Source organism: Dermochelys coriacea, chromosome 2 (genome assembly GCF_009764565.3).
Source record: "Dermochelys coriacea isolate rDerCor1 chromosome 2, rDerCor1.pri.v4, whole genome shotgun sequence".
NCBI classification, from domain to species: domain Eukaryota; kingdom Metazoa; phylum Chordata; order Testudines; family Dermochelyidae; genus Dermochelys; species Dermochelys coriacea.
This window is the reverse complement of record NC_050069.1, coordinates 10,344,052-10,356,817: the sequence shown is the minus strand read 5'-3', so window position 1 is coordinate 10,356,817 and position 12,766 is coordinate 10,344,052. Positions and strand designations below refer to the sequence as shown.

At 44.3% G+C, this 12,766-nt stretch overlaps 1 protein-coding gene across 11 annotated transcripts in view; it reads right to left on the bottom strand.

Annotated features, from left to right (window-relative positions):
- PTK2 (protein tyrosine kinase 2) overlaps positions 1-12,766 on the bottom strand; it is a 391,237-nt gene that overhangs the window by 161,378 nt on the left and 217,093 nt on the right. The gene's annotated exons all lie outside the window — the stretch shown is intronic.

Sequence of the window (12,766 nt, the reverse complement as noted above, 5' to 3'; positions counted from 1 at the left end):
TCATTCTATGTAGAATTAGATAAACCTGACACACAATGACAGTCTAAATAATATGCAAAGACATTTTGACAAGGAATACCTTAATAATTAACATTAAACATTTTAGCAAGCAGAAGAATTCTGCAAAAATTAAGTTCTCTAAATTAATGCAGTGTTGCCACCATCTTAACACTATTACAGCACATGGTTCCCACATTCTGCTATAATAATTTGTTTCTAAACTGAATCACATAACAGCTTTTGGTTACAGATCTGAGTTTGCAGCAAATGCCACACAAATCACCACGCAGAATTTAACAAATATCAACTCTGTCACATTTGCCAATACAACATATCCTATTTTTAAAATTAGATTGTAAATCAAATTTTCTTAATTTAGTAGAATTTAACATAGAAGTATACAGAGTTCCAGCAGCGGTCTGCGACGGCAATATGCAACACTTTTATAAGTGAGAACAAATAAGCATTATAAATTCAAATGTACCCACAGCCATAACATAAAATACCACATGCAAACTCCAGACGGCTGCATTTCATGGCTGTGAAGGAGAGAGATCAATCCACAATGCCAGACTAAAACTTCACAGCCTTACTCTCATTGGCAGTTAGGGACAGTTAATAGCTGTTACTGGTTTATATTAGGGCTGTCAAGTGAATAAAAAAATTAATTGCGATTAATCGTGCAATTAAAAAAATTAATCATGACTAATAGCATGATTAATCGCACGGTTAAACAATAGAATACCATTTGTTTTAATATTTTTTGATGTTTTCTACATTTTCAAATATATTGATTTCAATTACAACACAGAATACAAAGTGTACAGTGCTCACTATATATTTAATGATCTGGAAAAAGGGGTCAACAGTGAGGTGGCAAAATTTTTAGATGATACAAAACTACTCAAGATAGTTAAGTCCCAGACTCTGAAGCTACAGTCTTAGCTACAAAAGGATCTCACAAAACTGGGTGACTGGGCAACAAAATGGCAGATGAAATTTAATGCTGATAAATGCAAAGTAATGCCCATTGGAAAACATAATCCTAACCATACATATACAATGATGGGGTCTAAATTAGCTGCTATTACTCAAGAAAGATCTTGGAGTCATTGTGAATAGTTCTCTGAAATCATCCACTCAATGTGCAGCGGCAGTCAAAAAAGTGAACAGAATGTTAGGAATCATTAAGGAAGGGATAGATAATAAGACAGAAAATATATTGCCTCGATATAAATCCACGGTACACTCACATCTTGAATACTGCGTGCAGATGTGGTTGCCCCATCTCAAAAAAAGATGTATTGGAATTGGAAAAAGTACAGAAAAGGCAGAAAAAATGATTAGGGGGTACAGAACGGCTTCCATATGAGGAGAGATTAATAAAACTGGGATTTTTCAGCTTGGAAAAGAGGCGACTAACGGGGGATATGATTGAGGTCTATAAAATCATGAGTGGTACAGAGAAAGTAAATAAGGAAGTGTTATTTACTCCTTCTCATAATTCAAGAACAAGGGGCCACCAAATGAAATTAATGGGTAGCAGGTTTAAAACAAACACAAATAAGTATTTTTTTCAAGCAACGCACTGTCAATCTCTTGAACTCCTTGCCAGAGGTTGTTGTGAAGGTCAATACTATAACGGGATTCAAAAGGGAGCTAGTTAGATTCATGGAAGATAGGTCCATCAATGGCTATTAGCCAGGATGGGCAGGAAGGGTGTCCCTAACCTCTGTTTGCCAGAAGCTGTGATTGGGTGACAGGGCATGGATCACTTGATGATAACCTGTCTGTTCATTCCCTCTGGGGAGCCTGCCACTGGCCACTGTCAGAGGACAGGATACTGGGCTTGATGGACCTTTGGTCTGACCCAGTATGGCCATTCTTATGCTCTTATTTATTTTTGATTACAAATACTTGTGCTGTAAAAAACAAAAGAAATAGTATTTTTCAATTTACCTCATACAAGTACTGCAGTGCAATCTCTTTATCATGGAAGGTGAACTTACCAATGTAGAATAATGTATGAAAAAATAATTGCATTCAAAAATAAAACAATGTAAATCTTGAGAGCCTATAAGTCCACATAGTCCTCCTTTTTGTTCAGCCAATCACTCAGACAAACAAGTTGTTTACATTTGCAGGAGCTAATGCTGCCTGCTTCTTGTTTACAATGTCAACTGAAAGTGAGAACAGGCGCTTGCATAGCACTGTTATAGCGGGTGTCGCAAGATCAATATGTACCAGATGCACTAAAGATTCATATGTTCCTTTAGGCTTCAACCACCATTCCAGAGGACATGCATCCATGCTGATGACGGGTTCTGTTTGATAATGATCCAAAGCAGTACAGACCAACGCATGTTCATTTTCATCATCTGAGTCAGATGCCACCAACAGAAGGTTGATTTTCTTTTTTGGTGGTTCGGGTTCTGTAGTTTCCATATCAGAGTGTTGCTCTTTTAAGACTTCTAAAAGCATGTTCCACACCTCGACCCTCTCAGATTTTGGAAGGCAATTCATTTTCTTAAACCTTGGGTTGAGTGCTATAGCTATTTTTAGAAATCTTACATGGGTACCTTCTTTGAGTTTTGTCAAATCTGCAGTGGAAGTGTTCTTAAAACAAACAACATGTTCTGGGTCATCATACGAGACTGCTATAATATGAAATACATGGCAGAATTCGGGTAAAACAGAGCAGGAGACATACTATTCTCCCACAAGGAGTTCACTCAAAATTTAATTAACGCATTATTTTTGTAACTAGCATCACCAGCATGGAAGCATATCCTCTGGAATGGTGGCCGAAGCATGAAGGGGCATACAAATGTTTAGCATATCTGACACAAAAATACCTTGCAATGCCGGCTACAAAAGTGTCACTGCAATGCCTGTTCTCACTTACAGGTGACACTGTAACTAAGAAGCTGGCAGCATTATCTCCCGTAAATGTAAACAAACGTGTTTGTCTTAGCGATTGGCTGAATTAGAAGTAGGACTGAGTGGACTTATAGGCTCTAAAGTTTTACATTGTTTTGTTTTGAGTGCAGTTATGTAGCAAAAAAAAAATCTACATTTTTAAGTTGCACTTTCACGATAAAGAGATTGCATTATGGTACTTGTATTAGGTGAATTGAAATATACTATTTCTTTTATTTATCATTTTTACAGTGCAAATATTTGTAATAAAAATAATAATATAAAGTGAGCAGTATATACTTTGTATTGTGTTGTAATTTAGATCAATATATTTGAAAATGTAGAAAAACATGCAAAAATATTTAATAAATTTCAACTGGTATTCTATTGTTTAACAGTGTGATTAAAACTGATGAATTGTGATTAATTTTTAATCGCAATTAATTTTTTTGAGTTAATCGTGTGAGTTAACTGTGATTAATTGACACCCCTAGTTTATATGGTTATGGTAACAGCTTTATATTTACCATAATCCCACTCTCCTACCAGTGGGAATGATTTGGATATAAACACTGCATTTTCTTTTCAGTGTAAACTTCATTAGGATTAACCCATCCAATACCAACTGCAGCAAGCTCTCTGGGTTTGCTACCATGGTGCTTATTAGTTGTAGAAAATGTATCTTTTTCTTCCGTTAGTTTTGTATTTCTATTTTTTTCCTGAACACTTCAATAAAAAAGTTGATACAAAAAAGAGAAAAGTAATATTAGGACAGTATGAAGGGGGATATGCTTCTTAAAGTTTTTTTTAATGCAGTAGGTGAAGATGCTTCTTTCTATCTTGCAATTTTGCGTCTGTGCAGCTTAATTCTTTCTCCTGGGTGTAGGAATGTATATTTATTAGGACCAAGTCTCCCTTCATTGCCGGTCACTCTGAAGTTTGACTCTGTCTGCCTCTTTGGTCTACCTCCCTCCAGCTTTGGTTTCATCTGAAAATCTGATCAACAGCGAATTTACATTGAACACACCTGACAATGATAGCGGTGCAGAGGGGTGTTTGTTTATGTTCAAAAAAGAAAAAGATACTTGTGGTACCTTAGAGACTAACAAATTTTTTTGAGCATAAGCTTTCGTGAGCTACCGCTCACTGTTCAGCCAGTCAAAAAAGTCTTAATGTACTAAAAATGCCCAAGTAGCAAAAAAACAACTCTGCTTGAAAAGCGACTTGAAAAGTTCACTACTGTGATAAAAACAGTTCCATAGTCCACCTGGAAGGGATGGTCCATGAAGCACAGTTTGAGAATAAAACAATTACTAACCTTTCCGTAACTACTGTTGTTCAAGATATGTTTCTCATATCCATTCCACATTAGATGTGCATGTGGTGTGTACACAGACACACCAGAGATTTTACCCTCAGTGGAGACCGCTGAGCCAGCTCTAGCTCCATCTGGGGCCACGTGCTCATGTGCCGGTATACGGGCCCCAGCTGGCCCCTCTCAGTTCCTGCTCGCCAGCTAACTCCAACAGAGGAATAGCAGGGTGGGTTGTGGAACAGACACGAGCAACACATCTTAAGCAACAACAGTTACAGGAAAAATAATAACCGCTTTTTCTTCTTTGAGTGCTTGCTCACGTCCATTCCAAGTTAGGTGACTCACAAGCAGTACCTGAGGAGGTGGGCTCGGAGTTCATGGATATGTGGATTGTAACACTGCTCTACCAAACTTGGCATCATCTCTTGCCTGCTGGGTGATGGCACAGTGGGAGGATAAAGTATTGTGACCGGGTTGGGCCAGATGGCTACAGGAGAGTAACAGAAGGCAGATATATTAGCCCCAGGTTAAGTAGGTCCCTTTTCCCTGGGTAAGGTAACAGGGAAGGTTCCAGAACAATCAGGAACTTTCTGGAGACAATTAAGACAGACAGGCTGATTCCAACACCTGCAGCCAATCAAGAAGCTGTTAGAATCAATTAAGGCAGGCTAATCAGGGCACCTGGGTTTAAAAAGGAGCTCACTTCAGTTTGTGGTGTGCATGTGAGGAGCTGGGAGCAAGAGGCACTAGGAGCTGAGAGTGAGAACATGGACTGTTGGAGGATGGAGAAGTACAAGCATTATCAGACACAAGGAGGAAGGTCCTATGGTGAGAAAAAAAGAAGGTGTTGAGAGGATGCCACGGGGAAGTAGCCCAGGGAGTTGTAGCTGTCGCACAGCTGTTCCAGGAGGCAGTTCTAAACAGCTGCATTCCACAGGGCCCTGGGCTGGAACCCGGAGTAGAGGGCGGGCCTGGGTTCCCCCCAAACCTCCCAACTCCTGGTCAGACACAGGAGTCGTTGACCTGGACTGTGAATTCAGAAAAATGGCCAAGCTGAGGCCTGCCGTGAAGCTCAAAGGTGAGCAAATCTACCAATAAGCGCAAGACCCACCAAGGTAGAGGAGGAACTTTGTCACACTATGTACTGATGACCAGGTCGCTGCCTTGCCAATGTTCTGAATAGGGACCTGGGACAGAAATGGCGCTGATGAAGCCTGAACTCTCATTGAATGGGTTGTCAAGATGGCAGGAGGTAGGGTGCCCGATTGCTCATAGCACATACGAATTCAAGAAGTGATTCAGGATGAAATTCTCTGAGCTAAAACTGGTAGGGCTTTCATCCTATCTGCTACTGCCAAAAAGAGCTGTGTGGATTTATGGAACAGCTTGTTTTTTTCAATGTAGAAAGTCAGGTCGCATTTAACATCCAGTGTGTGGAGACGCTGCTCCTCTGTTTTCTTGTTCAGTTTTGGAAAGAAAATGGGCAGGAAGATAGCCTGATTACTATAAAACTGCAAGATCACCTTTGGGAGGAACACTAGTTGGGGGTGGAGTTGAACCTTGTCCTTAAAGAATACCGTATACAGGGGTTCTGACGTGAAGGCCCTGATTTCTGAGACCCTCCTGGCTGAGGCAATTGCTACCAGGAAGGCAACCATCCAGGAGAGATACGACATAGGGCATGATGCCAGCGGCTCAAAAGGAGAACCCATGAGTCTCGACAGGACTAGGTTTAGGTCCCATGGAGGGACAGGTTCGCAAATTTGAGAGTAAAGCCTCTTTAGATCCAGAAGGAAGCAAACGGACATTTCATGTGAGAAAATCAACCTATCATCCACTAGAGGGTGGAAGGCTGAGATTGCTGCTAGATGCACTTTGCTCAACCAAGTGGCTAGGCCCTGTTGTTTCAGATAAAGCAGGTATTCCAACACAGACTGGAGAGGTGACTGAGTTGGTGAGAAACCTCGTTGGGAAGACCACACCGAGAAACGCTTCTACTTGGCTAGGTAAGTCGCTCTATTAAATGGTTTTCTGTTACCTAGCAAGATGTGGCAGTATTGTTCTGAACAAGCCAACTCCACTAGATTAAACCATGGAGCTTCTACATGGTCAGCTGGAGGGCCTTGAGGTTTGGGTGGAGCAAATGGCTGTCATCTTGCGAGATCAGGTCCAGGAGAGGCAGGAGCAACAGTGGCGTTGCTACTGACAGATCCAGTAGTGTGCCAAACCAGTACTGGTTTTGCAAGGGCTATAAGACCTTTACTTTGTCTCACTTAACTTTCAGAAGGACCTTGTGTACCAGAGAAATGTAGGGAAATACATAGAACAGGAGCTTTGTCCATGGGAGTAGGAAGACATTTGAGAGAGAGCCTGGGCTGTTCCCGCACTGCGAACAGAACTGCTGACATTTCCTGTTCTGCTTGATTGCAAACAAGTCTATATGGGAAAACTTCGACCTCTGTGGGATGGATCTGGTTACCTCTAGGTGAAGGGACCACTTGTGGTGAGACAAGAAAGACCTGCCAGTGTTCCAGGCTCCCAGAAGGTGGGAAGCTTTGAGGTGAACGGAGTTTCAGCCAGAAGTCCCACAGGTGAATGGCCTCTTGACACAGGGTAGATAAGCGCGCTCCTCCTTGTCTGTAGATTAAACCATGGCTACCATGTTGTCCATGTGCCCTTGTACAACTTTGCCTGTGATCTGGGGTATGAACACCTGGCACGCTAAGCAGATTGCTATGAGGTTGCTGATGTTTATGTGCAAAGAGAGCTCTTCCTGGGACCACAGGCACTCAGTCCTGATGTGCTTGAGATGAGCCCCCTCCCAACTTAGATCGGATGCATCCAAAATTAGGGATGCTGATGGTTGAGGGATGAGAAAGGGATCGCACGCATAAATCAGGGAGATGAGGACCAGGACAAGAACAGTGAGCACTGAGTTTAAGCGGTAACAGCTTGGTGAGCATACTGAGGCCAGCCAAGCTTAGAATCATAGAATCATAGAATATCAGGGTTGGAAGGGACCCCAGAAGGTCATCTAGTCCAACCCCCTGCTCAAAGCAGGACCAAGTCCCAGTTAAATCATCCTAGCCAGGGCTTTGTCAAGCCTGACCTTAAAAACCTCTAAGGAAGGAGATTCTACCACCTCCCTAGGTAACGCATTCCAGTGTTTCACCACCCTCTTAGTGAAAAAGTTTTTCCTAATATCCAATCTAAACCTCCCCCATTGCAACTTGAGGCCATTACTCCTCGTTCTGTCATCTGCTACCATTGAGAACAGTCTAGAGCCATCCTCTTTGAAACCCCCTTTCAGGTAGTTGAAAGCAGCTATCAAATCCCCCCTCATTCTTCTCTTCTGCAGACTAAACAATCCCAGCTCCCTCAGCCTCTCCTCATAAGTCATGTGCTCTAGACCCCTAATCATTTTTGTTGCCCTTCGCTGTACTCTTTCCAATTTATCCACATCCTTCTTGTAGTGTGGGGCCCAAAACTGGACACAGTACTCCAGATGAGGCCTCACCAGTGTCGAATAGAGGGGAACGATCACGTCCCTCGATCTGCTCGCTATGCCCCTACTTATACATCCCAAAATGCCATTGGCCTTCTTGGCAACAAGGGCACACTGCTGACTCATATCCAGCTTCTCGTCCACTGTCACCCCTAGGTCCTTTTCCGCAGAACTGCTGCCGAGCCATTCGGTCCCTAGTCTGTAGCGGTGCATTGGATTCTTCCATCCTAAGTGCAGGACCCTGCACTTATCCTTATTGAACCTCATTAGATTTCTTTTGGCCCAATCTTCCAATTTGTCTAGGTCCTTTTGTATCCTATCCCTCCCCTCCAGCGTATCTACCACTCCTCCCAGTTTAGTATCATCCGCAAATTTGCTGAGAGTGCAATCCACACCATCCTCCAGATCATTTATGAAGATATTGAACAAAACGGGCCCCAGGACCGACCCCTGGGGCACTCCACTTGACACCGGCTGCCAACTAGACATGGAGCCATTGATCACTACCCGTTGAGCCCGACAATCTAGCCAGCTTTCTACCCACCTTATAGTGCATTCATCCAGCCCATACTTCCTTAACTTGCTGACAAGAATGCTGTGGGAGACCGTGTCAAAAGCTTTGCTAAAGTCAAGAAACAATACATCCACTGCTTTCCCTTCATCCACAGAACCAGTAATCTCATCATAAAAGGCGATTAGATTAGTCAGGCATGACCTTCCCTTGGTGAATCCATGCTGACTGTTCCTGATCACTTTCCTCTCCTCTAAGTGCTTCAGGATTGATTCTTTGAGGACCTGCTCCATGATTTTTCCAGGGACTGAGGTGAGGCTGACCGGCCTGTAGTTCCCAGGATCCTCCTTCTTCCCTTTTTTAAAGATGGGCACTACATTAGCCTTTTTCCAGTCATCCGGGACTTCCCCCGTTCGCCACGAGTTTTCAAAGATAATGGCCAAGGGCTCTGCAATCACAGCCGCCAATTCCCTCAGCACTCTCGGATGCAATTCGTCCGGCCCCATGGACTTGTGCACGTCCAGCTTTTCTAAATAGTCCCTAACCACCTCTATCTCTACAGAGGGCTGGCCATCTCTTCCCCATTTTGTGATGCCCAGCACAGCAGTCTGGGAGCTGACCTTGTTAGTGAAAACAGAGGCAAAAAAAGCATTGAGTACATTAGCTTTTTCCACATCCTCTGTCACTAGCTTGCCTCCCTCATTCAGTAAGGGGCCCACACTTTCCTTGGCTTTCTTCTTGTTGCCAACATACCTGAAGAAACCCTTCTTGTTACTCTTGACATCTCTTGCTAGCTGCAGCTCCAGGTGCGATTTGGCCCTCCTGATATCTTTCCTACATGCCCGAGCAATATTTTTATACTCTTCCCTGGTCATATGTCCAACCTTCCACTTCTTGTAAGCTTCTTTTTTATGTTTAAGATCCGCTAGGATTTCACCATTAAGCCAAGCTGGTCGCCTGCCATATTTACTATTCTTTCGACTCATCGGGATGGTTTGTCCCTGTAACCTCAACAGGGATTCCTTGAAATACAGCCAGCTCTCCTGGACTCCCTTCCCTTTCATGTTAGTCCCCCAGGGGATCCTGGCCATCTGTTCCCTGAGGGAGTCAAAGTCTGCTTTCCTGAAGTCCAGGGTCCGTATCCTGCTGCTTACCTTTCTTCCCTGCGTCAGGATCCTGAACTCAACCAACTCATGGTCACTGCCTCCCAGATTCCCATCCACTTTTGCTTCCCCCACTAATTCTACCCAGTTTGTGAGCTTGAAGGGGTCTGAGGCACAGTCTTGCGTGCTGAACCACTAGCTGCACATGGCCATGTGACCTAAAAGTCTGAGGGAAAAATGAACTGTTGTTACGGGGTAAGCCTGCACCTTGGATATTAGAGCCAACATTTTCTGGAAGCAAGCTTCTGAGAGGAAGGCTCTGGACCCGGAAGAATTGAGCACTGCACTGATAGATTCTGTCCTCTGGATGGAGATGAGAATTGAATTTTGCTCATTTATCAATAGGCCCAGGGTATGGAAGGTAGTTTGGACCAGACTGATGCTAGCTTTGATCTGGGCTTGCACTGGCCCTTGATCAGCCAATAGTCGAGATAAAGGTAGACTTGAATGCCTCCTTGCCTTTTTAGGAAAGCTGCCACCACTACCATCCATTTACTGAAAACCCGGGGGGTTGCCAACAGGCCAAAAGGGGAGGACAGTGAATTGGTAGTGGGTCTGGTTTACGATAAATCTGAGGAATTTTCTTTGGCCCTGGAAGATGGAGATGTGGATATAGGCATCTTTTAAGTCAAGGGCAGCAAGCCAGTCTCCTGTATCCAGGGAGGGAATAATGGAAGCCAGGGAGAACATACGGAACGTCAGCTTATTGAGATAACCGATGAGGTGACGCAGGTCTAGGATAAGTCAAACACCCCGTTTGGCCTTCAGGATTAGGAAATAGCAGGAGTAAAATGCTTTCTCCTTTAAGTTCCAAGGCAACTCCTCTACAGCCCCTTCCATCAGGAGGGTTTGCACCTCCTGGACTAGAAGTTGCTCAGAAGAAAGGATCCCTGAAGAGAGATGGGGATGGGTGGGAGGGAGAGGTGGAAGAAAACTGAAGGATGTAACCTTCCTCCAACATGCTCAGCACCCAACAGTCAGATTTGATGAGGGACAGTGCTGGGCTGAATTAAAACTGAAAACAAGGGGGGGAGCAGGATCTGGTGGATATAATGCCCTCGGGAACCCCTTCAAAAATTCTGCTTTGGGCCTCCAGGACATTTGTGCATGCCTGGTAGCAAGGCTGAGGTGGAAGGGGGCAGTTGCCTATGCTTATAACCCCTACTTTGTTTTTTAAACAGGGGGTGAGATGGTGGAGCAGAGAGACCGACAGGTTGCTGAGGTCTGAAATGCTTCCTCGAAAGTGCCAGGGAGTAGAGGCCCAGGGATCTGAGAGTAGCCCTGGAATCTTTCAGGCCATGGAGTTTTGTATCCGTCTGTTCAGAGAAGAGGGAGGTTCCCTGAAACAGAAGATCCTGAATGGACGGACTGCTGAACCTCTGGTGGCAGCCAGGAGACCTTCCCATGACCACAGCTGATGCCATTGTTCTGGCTACCGTGTCAGCTGTGTCTAGGGCTGCCTGGCTATGGTCTTTCCTTTCTTTATTAGAGCCGAGAACTCTTGCCTGGATTCCTGGAGCACCGAGTCTTTAAACTTTGCCATGGAATCCCAAACATTATAGTCATACCTCCCAAATAAAGCCTCGTGGTTGGAGATGTGGAACTGTAACCCACCAGTAGAATAACTCTTTCTACCTAACAGATCCAGCTTCTTTGAGTCCTTTGTCTTGGGGATCATGCCTTGCAGCCCTTGCCTGTCTCTTTCGTTGGCCGTTATGACCATAAGGGATCCAGGAAGGGGGTAGGAATATAGGTATTCATATCCCTTGGCAGGAACAAAGTATTTCTTCTCTGTTCTTTTTGAAGTGGGGGGCAGAGAAGATGGGGTCTGCCATAGGGACCTGACTGGACACATAACAGCCTCATTGAGGGGTAGGGCCACCTTTGCTGGGGCCACCGCAGCCAAGATGTTGATCAAGCTGTGTGAGGACTCTAAGATTCAAAATCACCCTTTTCAATAGCTCCTGGTGAGCTCTAAAGTCGTCCTGTGGCAGCGAGCTGCTCGATGCTGACACAGCTTCGTCTGAGGAGGTGGTGCACTGGCAGGGGACCTTCCTCTGCATCTGCACTGACCACATCACACAGGCCTAAGTCCTGAGAGTTGGTAGTGGGCTCGGTACCAGAGTCCAGGTCAGGTGCTGGATGGTGTGGTGGTGACGCTCTTCTCTCAGACATCACCGATTACAAACAGCTGGAAGGCAATCCTGGTACTGGGAGAAAATCCCATGGATTCCAAAATGGCCAGTGGACCTGCACAGGCCACTGTTGTCTGGGCCAGGTGACTAGGGGGGCACCCGCACTGGCATCTAGTGGGATGTATACTGGGTACTCGTAACGGCCTCTGGATTGGGTGCAGGACTCCACCTCTGGCTCCAAGTGTGCTTGGGGAGACCATGGGGGGGACAGTACCACTCGCTTCTGCCAGGTGGTCCCGAGGTCCAGTGGTCAGTGCCAGAGTGGGGAAGTCTTTGCCAACATCACCAGGGCCAGTTGCCCTCTGGTCGGTACTGGAGGAGCCAGACAGGAGCTTGGGGCTATCTGCTCCCTTCTTCTCAATGAATTCGCTGATGCTGGAAGTTTTCCTGCTGGGATGAGGGGTACCGGGAGGATTATCAGGTCCCTAGCTGCTGCAAAGGCCTCCGGGATGAATAGCACCGTGATCTCACTGACATCTCAAGATGTCCCCCTGCTAGTTTTCAATCAAGGTTATTAACCTAAATACTAATGCTTATACTTCCAAGTATGTCCAATAACTGACTTTGGAACATCTTATTGATGGTCATGCTGAAATCTAAACAAACTGCATCCACTGCCTTTCCTTAGGTCTTTCTTGCTCACTTTCTCACAAATCTATCAAATTTGCCTTTTACTCTTCCTGCCGAATCCCCAATAACTCATTTGTCGTCATTAATCTCACCATTTATCTTCCTTTTAAGAAAGTGACACTGTATCAGCTTTCCTCCAGGTCACCAATACATTCACTTCCTTTATATTAACAACATTCTCTAATATTTTCCCTGGCATCTCTCTATTCCTTCCTCTTCGTACATATCCTAAATGGGATACATTTCTCCTGATGATCACTTACCTTGAACTAACCCAACTGCCTCTTTGCTCTGCCCTGTTCTTCACTTCCAAGTTTCCACATGAAATGTTATATTCCTAGGGCTGTCAATTAATCGCAGTTAACTCACACGATTAACTCAAAACAAATTAACTCAATTAAAAACATTAATCGTGAATAATCACAGTTTTTAATCCCACTGTTAAACAATAATAGAATACCAATTTAAATTTTTTATAAATATTTTTGGATATTTTTCTACATTTTCAAATATAATGATTTCAATTAC